This window comes from Kogia breviceps, chromosome 5 (assembly GCF_026419965.1).
Source record: "Kogia breviceps isolate mKogBre1 chromosome 5, mKogBre1 haplotype 1, whole genome shotgun sequence".
Taxonomy (NCBI): Eukaryota; Metazoa; Chordata; class Mammalia; order Artiodactyla; family Physeteridae; genus Kogia; species Kogia breviceps.
Genome location: NC_081314.1, coordinates 140,657,157 through 140,669,341, shown reverse-complemented (window position 1 = coordinate 140,669,341; position 12,185 = coordinate 140,657,157). Strand labels below are relative to the sequence as shown.

Genomic DNA, 12,185 nt, shown 5'->3' with positions numbered 1-12,185 from the left:
TATAACAGAATTTTCTTTATTTTTTTTTTTCTTTCCAAAATCAACTCATTGCCTCAAATGCTATCCTTCATTTCTACTTTAATTGAATCTAAACTTGGTGACGGGGGTCATTGCCAGCCAAAAAGATGACCATATTGCTTTCAAGCTGGGAGAACAGACCATATAGGACAGAAGGGATTTCCTCTAGCTTAGAAAGTTTTTGTTGCTCTCCAGAAATAACATGGATACAACCAGGAGCGACTGCATAGTTTTGGGGCCCAGTGCAAAGTGAAAATGGGGCTGCTTGTTGAAAGGTAGGGAAAAGTGCCATTAAAGGTACTAAAATATGAAGGTTTTTCCTTTATTTCATGACTCTCCTCTGCTCATACGCATCTTCCATTGTCCCACTGAATTTCACTTATAAAAGACAAATTGGAAGGTAAAATTATTAAGAATTTCAAGGTATGGACAGCAGAGCATTAAACCAAACATAGGGTCCCTTCCGAGTGCGGAGCCTTGTGGTATGATGCAGGCTGCCTTCCTGTGAAGTCGGTCCCGGATACAACTCACCAGTGAGCTGACGAGCAAGCTGGAAACCAGAGGGAACGTCTCCCCTCTTCCCTCTAGTCTCTCAGGTGGAGGTGTGCGCAGGGATCAGGGCTCCAAGGGGAAATGGAAGGCACAAGGCTTAGTATCCAATGTGCCAGGGCATGAGCAATGTTTCTCCTCCTATTTTGTCCTCGGCTCTCTGGGCAATGGCTTCACCATACTGTCTACGTTCGTGGAGGGAAGGTGGTTACTTGTTCGTGGCAGGCGATTTTATTTTATTTTAATCTTGGGGGGGGAGCAAATAATTTTTGTTTTTATTTTTTTACAAATACACCAAAGAATCATGCACTGCTGCAAACATTGGATGCAATCCTGGGCCGCAAGTCTGCACATTCTTCTGCAGCTGGTCCTGTGAAAGGCGGAATCTTTCATCTCGCCTTATTGTTTTCTACAACTCCCGCACTATCTTCAAAATGAAGAAACATACCATCTTTTCTCCGGTAGGACTTTCGTTGTCTAATTACCACTCTTCTTTCTGAGCTCTGGTTTGCCTTTCTGGACCGCGACCATCACCATGTCACCCGCACCAGCAGCAGGAAGTCTATGCAGTTGTCCCTCGATCCCCTTCACAGAGATGATATGCAGACTTTTGGCTCCTGTGTTGTCAGCACAATTGATCATGGCTCCAACCAGGACACCCAAGGAAATCCGGAATTTCACACCATGTCCTTGCTTTGACATCTTGAATGCCGGAGAGCGACAAAAAGCTGGGCGATTTTATTTTGACTTTCCATTTTAAACATCTTATACCATTATATTTACGGAGTGTCTGCTCTGTGATGATTTCTGTTTAGGGGTTGTTGTTATCTGCTGGTCCTCATAGAGCATCCCTTCTCGTGAGGGGAGACATGCAATAAGCAGAATAAAGGGCTAGACAAAAGGTAGAGAATCTCAGATATAGAAGCGCTATAAAGGAAAGTTGAGTGGAGAAAGCAGGTGGGCGCGGTAGGGCAGAGGCTTTACAATTGTCAACAGGTGGTTAGGGAGGGCCTTGCCTAGAAGGTGGCATGTGGATGAAGACCTGCAGAAGAGAAAGGAAGCAGCTGAGCTGCCCTGTGGCGAAGATTGGGAGGGCCACGGCATGGCAAGGGGTCTGTGGTGGGAGCAGAAAACTTTGTGATTCATTGACCTTGCATGAGCTTTTGGTGTAAGTTTAGCTTGCATAGATCTACATGAAAGCATTCTTTCCTTCTTCTTCTTTTTTTTTTTTTTTTTGGTAGAAGAATAGTACTTCTCTGTCCATTCAGTTAAAAATGACTAAGAGTTTCTACGCTTTGATTGGATGTGGCCGCATCTCCTCAGAAAGTAGCACAGCTGGGTTCTGGTGTGGAGTCACTTCTATAGACTTCTCTTCTTAAAAGAACCTCTTATTAATGGCTGAGTTCAAAGCAAACTTTAGAAATCCAATCGATTTCTCATTTCTTACATTTTGTTTGGTAAAAGATTTTATGTCAGTGATTGCAGAATGAAGGTGCCAATAGGAAAATAATCGGTTTATAAATGGGAAGGCAATCGGGCACCCCCCTTTCCATCGTCCTCTCCAAGGTCAGGGCATGACTGAAATGCAGAGAAAATGCACTTGTACGGTACGTAAATGATAGTCTTCTGTGGAGGGTCATTAACCTCAAGACTCCCTCCCGGAGGGCAGTGTTGAAGGAAATGGCTTTGTGAGCTTCAGAAGAACGTGACATGATTGTACCTGGGAATAGAAGAATGGTGTCTGCAGTTCCATTAATTGGGATAACAATTATGAAAGCTTGGGAAGAATCAAGTTTCAGAGCCCACACTAATCCCCAGGAAGACTTTTCCCCTGGTGGATATAATATTGCTGTTTTTCAGGTGCATTCCTAAGATGTATTACATTTCTCAGACTCACTTTGTATAGGCTGCTGCCAGGGGCAGGTTTTGGGGGTTGCCAGAAGATTCTTTGGTTTCATCCAGGCAGCTCTCTGCTTTCCTGAAGTGTCGGTGAACTTGGTGGAAGCAAGGGTCAAAGCAGAGTTGACTTTTGTCTGGAAGCGTGAGTTCCGTGTCCTGGTTTCGATGAAACACAAGGCAGGAATGCAAAGGCTGTCTTCCTGAAACTGTTCATGTTTACACGTTGATAATGTATTTCTTCATGATGTTGACCCAGATGTAGCCATATCTCACCTGGTGACAGGGTATGCTTCACTGATTGGCTGCTTTGGGATAATGAGCTTCTGTTGATCATGGACTATGTTTTCCTGGGAAATGGAATATGAAAATGATTGATAAATTTCCCATAAGCCTAGCTGAATTCCAAGAACATGTAGGTAATCCTACCTGATTTACTTTCAGAGCTTTACTTGGAATTTCTTTTGGTGGCAACAAAGCTGTCATAAGGAACAGCATACTTCACCTTTAAAAAAGAACACTTCCATTAAAAAGGCAGACAGGGCTTCCCTGGTGGCGCAGTGGTTGAGAGTCCGCCTGCGGATGCAGGGGACACGGGTTCGTGCCCCGGTCCGGGAAGATCCCACGTGCCGCGCAGTGGCTGTGCCCGTGAGCCATGGCCGCTGAGCCTGCGCGTCCGGAGCCTGTGCTCCGCAGAGGGAGAGGCCACGGCGGTGAGAGGCCCGCGTACCACCAAAAAATAAAATAAAAATAAAAGGCAGACAGCTTAAAAAAAGTTGTCACTTAAGGCTCTTGTCTGATCGTCACCTGAGAATGAAAAACTCTTCAATGTAGCAAAAATATCTACTATGAACTAGTCGTTGGTTTACATGACATATTCCAAAATCCTTGTAGGAAACTTAGCATTTGGAGTGTCAGTGTGATAGAATATTGTAAATAACTAATATAAACACAGTCACCTCAACCAAGGATGTTTCTTTATTCACGTTGGGGTTGACTTTTGAAGCCTTTAGATAAGTAAGAATTGGCATGTGTTAGAAGCTGCAGTTTTTGCAAGCTGAGTATGTCATTTCCCCCCTTTTCTCTACGCCTTTACAGGAAACGCTAAGCCATGAAGATCATTGATATTTCCTGAAATTATATTGCTTTTTCCTGTCTGAAGAGCTGTGAGGGTATGTCTCTAGAACACTGCTCCTAAAAGTAAGCACTTAATGCTTCCATTGCTTATCTTTTCCAGAATGTTTCACTCTTTCTTTTTTCTTTTTTAAACTTTTTATTTTATATTGGAGTATAGTTGATTAACAGTGTTACAATTAACAATGTGATAATTTCAGGTGTACAGCCAAGTGATTCAGTTATACATATACATGTATCTATTCTTTTTCAAATTCTTTTCCCATTTAGGTTGTTATATAATACTGAGCAGAGTTCCCTGTGTTATACAGTAGGGACTTATTGGTTATCCATTTAAAATATAGCAGCGTGTACATGTCAATCCCAAACGCCCTAACTATCCCTCCCCCTCCTTCCCCCCCAACCCCCCCCACCCGGTAACCATAAATTCGTTCTCTAAGTCTGTGCGTCTTTCCCTATTTCTTTTCTATTAGGCAGAGACGGAGGGGAAGGTTAGGTCTGAAAGGAAATTCAAAACATGCACAGTCCTGTCCCTGGCCCCTTCATACTGGTAAGCCATTTTCTTGCCTCCAGAAACCACTGTCACTTTTGAACAATCTCTCATCCATGTCTGGGGACACAGGCGACCGGGAGGAGACTGGACAGGAAGGTGCTGGAACTCCTAGCCTCTGCATTTCCACTTGGTTGGGGACTGGGAAGGGGCAGCATTTAGGCTGAACTTTGGCACAGAAAACGGAGGGAAGCCAGGCAGGACACGCAGTATAGGCCCATGTACCTCACACATAAAGAAGAACGTAAGTTTAAGTTAAATTAACTTCAGGAAGCATAATCCAGGATGGCTTCAGTTAGAGCCACTGAGCTCCTTGCTGCTAGCTCTGTCTCTCAGGTCCCACAAATCTGCCCTTACCTCCATCTTTTTGCATCAGGTCCTCTTCCCTGGTTCAGTGTCTGGGGTCTGTCATGAGCACGTGCTCCGTGAGGGAATTTCTACAGTTGCCAGAAGCTCAGAGATAAAAGCATCCAGAAGATTTTTATCTCCCAGCAGAAATGTTTTTCTGAGGACACACACATAGTGTCACCGTGACATTTAACATCTTAGTTCATCGTCCTTTTCCTCTCACGGAGAATACTTCTAATCACTGGAAAACGGCCAGCTTCTCCAAGAAGCCAGATCCGTTGGAAATCATGCAGAAATACCCGCAGCAATAACAAAACCAGCAACACACAATAGGTTTAGAAGTCTCTGTGTACTACTATAGATAAAATAGATAAACAACAAGGACCTACTGCATAGCACAGAGAGCTATATTCAATATCTTGTAATAACCTATAATGGAAAAGAATCTGAAAAAGTTTATGTATATATATATATATAACTGAATCACTTTGCTGTCCACTTGAAACATTGTAAATCAACTATACTTAAGTTAAAAAAGAAGGCTCTGTGTAGATCTGTTTCTACTGACTTTTTATATAGTAGCTAAGGGAGAGCTTTGGAAGTATGCTTTCAGCTGGCATATGGCATCACCTGCTCCAGGAGGCGAGGTTGCATGTCAAGTTCCACTTCAGGAGGTATGTGATTCTTAGACATGGCTTCTTGGCTGCTTGTGTTCGGACAGTGGTCATTGCTCACTGAGATGGTTCATTAGGGCTCAGGATGGTCTTCAAGGTCCTTCACTACCTCTTCTGCCATCTTGACTGGCCCCACTCCTTGTCTTCCAGAAGACTGACTCAGAGGGCCAAACCACTGGTCAGCACAAAACTGGGTGGAAAGACCTGGATGGACTACTGACTCCCCAAGGAGCTCTGGTCCTCTCTGCTTCTACGTCCTCACTTGGCCAGGCATAAGGGAAGGTCATCTGTGGAATGGTCAGTCTCTCTAGGGGCCTCCCTAGATGGCTCACCTTAGGAAAATTACCTTAAATTCCCAGGCTTCAGTTGGGCTCCAGGTCTGCAGGCTCAGGAATAGTATTGGGCTGACAATACTATAAAGAGGTGGGCTCTTCCCTCTCTAGCACAGATAAACAATTATTTCACTCAAGTGAAATTATGCACTTGAGTCAGTTATGAGACTCAAGTGTATAATCAGAATTCCAATCCATTGATTTTCCACAAGAAATAGAACTGCAGAGAGGCTGAAGTCTCAAGAACTCCAGAGAGGTCATGCTACCTGGGAATGAAACCACAATTGGAAAGCAGTGTGGTCAGCCAGGATTCAGAACTGGGGTGTTAGTGATAAGGTTTCAATCAGAGTGAGGCGTGCTGTCTGTAGTAGGCTGGACGGTGGTCCCCCAAAAGGTGCATTCCCCTGGAACCAGTGAATGTGACCTTATTTGGAAAAAGGGTCTTTGCAGATGTACTTAAATTGAGTGTCTCAAGATGAAATCATCTTGGATTCGGGTGGACCCTAAATCCAACCCTCTAATTTCCCCCAAGTTCTTGGTGATACTGATGATAGTGAAAGACACACTTCTGTGGAAAAAATATTCTGCAAGGACAGAAAATATCAAAGTGTATTTTTTGTTTCCATGAGCATTTTCCTGTGAGATCTTACCAGCTCTGACTGGTTCCATGACTTGTTTATTTTCCTAGGGCTTTAGTAGTGAAATCAATGTGATTTTCATCCTGGTGTACCGAGTCCATTTCTTCATTAGTTATGGGAGATGGATGAAAGAAAAAGCACAGGTGCAGGTTATCTGAGGTTGAGTGTAACTTTCTCTCCAAGGTCAAGGCCACTCTCCTGTCTCCTCCAAAGAAGGGACTGACTCAAATGTCTTTCCTTATTAAAAGCTGAGCGTTTCTAAGAAACACATTTCATGGAGGATGGAATGCTTGTGCTGGCCCTTGGAGGATGAGTAGGAGTTTCTCTGCTGGTGATGAGGTGGGGTGAAGGTGGTACAGGTGGGGAGAAGGCACATGCAGAGGCTTGGATGGGGCGGAAACACTGGCCCAGCAGGAGGGAAGCCGCCAGAAGGGGCAGCCAGGAAGACACACTGAGTAGTTCCAGCTGTTCTTGGTTGGTGACATAGAGCCATTGGGCTGGATTAGATTGGGGAATATCATGATCAGATTTGCATTTCTGAAAAAGCCCTTTGGTGCCATAACAGAGAACGGGTGGGAATGGGACGAGGCTGGAGAAGGCAAGGAGAAAGCTAGCAGCCTATGGAACTAAGTAGTATCGAAGTGGAAACTGGTGTTAAGTTGCAAGGTTTTAGAACATTCTACATCTCAACTTATATTTCTTTTCCCATCCATCTTTCAAAGATGTTGTAAAGCACAAATGAGATAAAAGTAGCCAGGGGTGTGCAAAAGCAACACACATTGTTGTGTGTCTTAGCTCACTAAGAATGACATGCTATTAGCCTGAATAGACTAGAATCACTGACCTCAGTGAGGCAGCATGGAGTAGGAGAGGGGGAGTTGGATAATGACGGGAAAGGCAGTGCTCCATGGCTGTATCGTGCAGGGCTTGCCTTTTCAATCTCTGCAGAAATCCATAATCCAGATGTCTCTCTGTTGAAGCCAAAACAAGCATTATACACAATTAAACCAATGGGACTTAGCAGGTATTTCTGGAAGGGGAATTAAGCCTCTATAACATGTAGTAAAAACCCCAAATAGTCAGAGAACATGGTCAACAAGTGAGAAAGAAGTGGCCAGACCCTTCCTAGGGTTTAGGGCCACTGTTAGTTGTCACGGCATCTGTGCTACTAGCGCTGTGCTGGGCACATAGTAGGTGCCCATTAAATTAAAAAGAAATACACACACACACACACACACACACACACACACAGGGAGCCCACAAAGCACATCAAGGTTCTCTTCATCATCTGGCAGTGTACAGTTTTCTTTTCTCTCTAATGCTATGCAACTGAAATGATTCAAGCTGAATCAAACCAATCAAGCATTTGCCTTTACAAATACAAGGAACTGCTAGCCCCTATTCTCTCTGGTTGTACCTGCTTCCATGTTTCTTTTTCTTGGTCATTTGCAAACACAAGCTGAACTCTGAGCTTGGGAACCTTTTGCCCTTTTCTTCTTTTTTTGTTAGCTGAGTTTGGGAGGTAGACTGCTGAATAAATAGAAATTCATTCTGGGCCTCAGGGCTCTTTACAAAGGTAATTCTGACCTCCAGCCACACACAGAATATTGGTAATTTGACCTCAGTTTGATTTTCACATAAGCTGTCATTTTATACACCTAAAAAAAGCAAGGGAGGACATAGATAAAGAGGATATATTTCTTGTGGCCAATGGAAACAGAATCAGTTACCAAAAACTAAACTTGCTCAAATGATAACTACTTATATATTTTCTTTAATTGTTATTTACAGGTGTGTATAGTGTGCTTCTATGGCATCCGATACACAACTCATAATGACTTTTGTGTTTGGCTATAAAATTTTACCTAATGGGCTAATATTGCTTACATGCAAAAAGTAATCAGGTATTCATATACTTTATAAAGTGTGTGTCTTATTAATAAACAGAATAAAATATAACATTTTTCTCTAATTAAAAAGTAATCCAGGGGCTTCCCTGGTGGCGCAGTGGTTGAGAATCCGCCTGCCGATGCAGGAGACACGGGTTCGTGCCCTGGTCCGGGAAGATCCCACATGCCGTGGAGCAACTAAGCCCGTGAGCCATGGCCGCTGGGCCTGCGCGTCCGGAGCCTGTGCTCCGCAACGGGAGAGGCCACAACAGTGAGAGGCCCGCATACCGCAAAAAAAAAAAAAAAAAAAAAAAAAAAGTAATCCAGGACTTCCCTGGTGACACAGTGGTTAAGAATCCACCTGCCAATGCAGGGGACACGGGTTCGAGCCCTGGTCCCGGAAGATCCCACATGCCACGGAGCAACTAAGCCCGTGAGCCACAACTACTGAGCCTGCGTGCCACAACAACTGAAGCCCGCGCACCTAAAGCCCGTGCTCCACAACAAAACAAGACACCACAATGAGAAGCCCACGGCACCACAGGGAAGAGTAACCCCCACTCGCTGCAACTAGAGTAAGCCTGCGCGCAGCAATTAAGACCCAACGCAACCAAAAATAAGTAAATAAATTTTAAAAAAAGTAAAAAAAAAAAAGTAATCCAAACTTATTTTAGTAAATCTGGAAAATACACAAAGGTGCAGAAAGCACCTGGTATCTATCACTCAGCTATAATTACCATTATTTGAAGCATTTCCTTTTTTCTATTTTCTATACATGTATATAATCATTGTGTGATTATATATATATATATATATATAACAAATATATAATTCTGAATTCTGCTTTTTTCCCTTTAACATTGATGTACAAATAATTCCTCCATGTTATTGAATATTCTTTGACTACAGTAGGAATGGTTAAGGCTTTATTTGGTTAATTTTAGGTTATTTGATCCTTGACATGGCTAGATATTTGGTATTTCCAAGAAAATATTGCATAAAGGATCCTTTTCTCCTTTGTTTATTAAAAATAAGGGTATCTATATTTCATCTACAGGGCAAGAGATGTTTGAAGGGAATTAGGACCTATATGTTTTATATTAGGAAAAATGCAGTCAGATATCTGGCACTGCCTATTCTGTTTCTTATTTATATTCTGTACATTGTATTTTTTTCTGGTAGACCAAAATCACAGAAGTAATTAAATTTCAGTTAGAGAAGTGATTTCTCCAAATCTGGAGGGTTCAGCTCAAGATGATGTTGCATGTAAATGCAATATTTTACAGAGATCAAGCCACCCTTGCTACACCTGTGCCTCCATTCCACGGCACCGGCCCTGGAATTGTAATCACTGAGGGTGCGGAGGGGTTAGGATTTTAAAGGGTAGAGTGACGTGTTCATGAGACAAGTGATCGGGGGCAGCACAGAGGCGTTAGAGTACACAGGCCAGCAGGTTACTTGTTAGGCAAGGCTTGAGGTCAAGGACAGAGGTAAGAGTATATGGGGAAGGGCTTCTGCTTTTATGGGGTAGCACCCCCAGTTTCAACTGGCTTCATTGGCTACACCTCTGTACCAACTAGGTGAAGGGTTAATTTAAGTAGAGAGGAACCCACATTGACGTATGCCTGCCCCATCTTCTAGGAGCTGAGGCTGTCCCTCTTCATAGTCAAGGAGGCATCAAGAGATCCACAGGCCAGTCAAGAGGACTCTCAACATGAAGGAGACAGAGGTCTGACCTGGAGAGTTTAGACATGTCTGCTCTTGGCTGGAATGGCCAGGGGCCCTGAGCTGGATGGGGGACAGTAAAGACTGCTCCTGGCTCCACTGGGCAGGTGACCCTCGGTGCTCAGAGCATGTGGACCACCCCCTGCCCCCTCCAGTCGAGGCCAGGGAAGAGAGTCTTCTGGTCTCACCTGGGGGCACAGGCGCCCCGTCTGCCCACCGTCTAACTCACATCAGCTCACCGTGTGTCTCAGGGGTGCTCCTCAGTTCTTTGCGAGTTAGGTTTCTGAGTTTAAGCCACTTCACTCCTGATACCAAAGTCTGTATTAACTTCCTATGGCTGCTGTAACAAAGTGCCACAAGCTGGGAGGCTTAAACAATAGAAATGTATCCTCTCCCACTTTTGGAGGCTGGAAGTCCAAGATCAAGGTCTCAGCAGGGTTGTTTACTTCTGAGTGCTGTGAGGAAGTCTTCTGTACCAGATCTCTCTCCTTGGCTTGTAGCTGGCTGTCTTCTCCTTGTCTCTCTTCACATCATCTTCCTTCGGAGTTTGCCTGTTGCTGTGTCCAAATTTCCCCTTCTTTTATAAGGACACGGTCATGCTGCATTGGGGCCCACCCTAATGACCTCATTTTAACTTGACCTCTCTAAAGACCTTGTTTCCAAATAAAGTCACACGCTGAGGTACTAAGGGTTAGGACTCCACCGTATCTTTTTTGGGGGACACAGTTCAACATCACAGGTACTGTCTCTCACCTACTGGTGAGCTCAGGAGGTCCTGCTAGCCCTCAGTAAATCCTGTTTTTTGACTGAATGCTTCTCTGATGTGAAGTTTGAGTTATGTGTCTTTTCTAAAATGTAAGCAGCAGAGCCCTTCAAAACACTTCCATTTTGAAGGATTAATTTGACATTGGTTCTTTACCTGGAGAACCTGTGCTGTTGGATGTTGATTCTGTGTTGATTCAGATCAATGCAAGGAGAAAACAGAAGTCTTTAAAAAAAATGTAATAGAAGTTGATGCAGGATGCATCTGGGTTTAAGCTATCTGGGTACTGATTATCTCAGTGGGTCACCATCCTGGAGTGTCATGGTGACAGTAAGTGTCCTTGTGTCCAAGTCCGTGTACCAGACGCTACTGTGGAGCCCCTACCTCAGCTCCACTGATCGTCTGGCCTCAGTGGGTCCTCATGATACCATCTGGGCCCTCAACCAGTGTGGAAAACTAGCAGAGTTGCCTAGCGTACCGGAGAAGAGATTAGCGTCTGGAGCCAGTCTGACTGGGTGGTAACCAACTGTGGGACCCCAGGCAGGGGAACTAAACTCTCTCTGTCTCAGTTTTTATCTGTAAAGTGGGGATAGTACTAACATTTACTATCCATATCATGGGGTTGTTATGAGGATTAAATGAATTCATATTTGCAAAGTGCTCAGAACTGGGTGTGACACTTAATAAGCACAATGTGCATTTGTTAGATAAAAATGACTGAAAGCTTATTAGATGCCAGGCACTGTATCAGACACTTTAAGTGCGGTATTTTTTTAAAAAAAATTAAAAAAACGGTTTTATACATTTTAAACGTTACTTTCTGTTTACAGTTACAAATTACAAAGTACTGGCCATGTTCTCTCTCACCCCTCCACTGCCCCTGCCTGCCCTGCCCGCTGGTAGCCGCTAGTTTGTCCTCTGTGAGTCTCTGCTGCTTTTTCGTTATAGACACTCATTTGTTGTGCTTTTTAGATTACACACATAGGTGAGATCATACAGTATTTGCCTTTCTCTGTCCGACTTGTTTCACTTAGCATCACGCCCTCCAAGTCCATCCATGTTGCTGCAAATGGCAAAATTCCATTCTTTTTCATGGCTGAGTAGTATTCCATTGTGTACCACAATCCTCTTTATCCATTCATTTGTTAGGTGCGGTAGTATAACAATGCTAGGGGCTTGGTGACGCTTATCCCTACTTCACAGAGTAGGAAACAGCCTCAGAGAGGTTCAGAGACTATTCAAAGTAGAAGAGGATTAAGAGGGTAGAGCCAGGCTGCAGAGAGAGGTTATGTCTGACCATCTGCCCCAGCTCTTCACCCCTGCAATGCTGCCTGCAAATGTGGCCTGGGAAGCGGTTCCCCTTCTGTTGACAAATGAATCCACAAGTACTCCTTGGGTGTCTACCGAGTGGTGGTAGGTACCTGTCCACAGTTGGACAGAATAATGATGCCATTTATAAATTAAAGACCCTTGAATGTCAGTTCTCATTAGTAACTTGAAGAAGGTCTGTGACCTTCTTTGGAGTCACCAACGATTATGAGCAAATCATGATGTTTGTGAATTTTATCCTATTTAAATTTTGAATGAAGCCTCTGTAAAAGGTTTCACAGATGACTTACAACTGAGTATCCCCCCTAACTCACATTATCTTATTTTTACATTATCTTAC

The 12,185-nt window shown here is 43.8% G+C and overlaps 1 protein-coding gene and 1 pseudogene across 6 annotated transcripts in view; one reads left to right on the top strand and one right to left on the bottom strand.

Annotated features, from left to right (window-relative positions):
* SETD4 (SET domain containing 4) overlaps positions 1-12,185 on the top strand; it is a 580,992-nt gene that overhangs the window by 103,475 nt on the left and 465,332 nt on the right. For 5 of the 6 annotated variants that reach the window (XR_010840851.1, XR_010840853.1, XR_010840852.1 and 2 more), the window contains exon 12: positions 3,562-3,663. The exons of the other annotated variant lie outside the window; for it this stretch is intronic. The gene's annotated coding sequence lies outside the window, so the exon portion shown is untranslated. The remainder of the gene's footprint in view (positions 1-3,561; positions 3,664-12,185) is intronic. 6 annotated transcript variants of the gene reach the window in all.
* On the bottom strand, positions 870-1,269 carry LOC131756975 (large ribosomal subunit protein uL14 pseudogene; annotated as a pseudogene).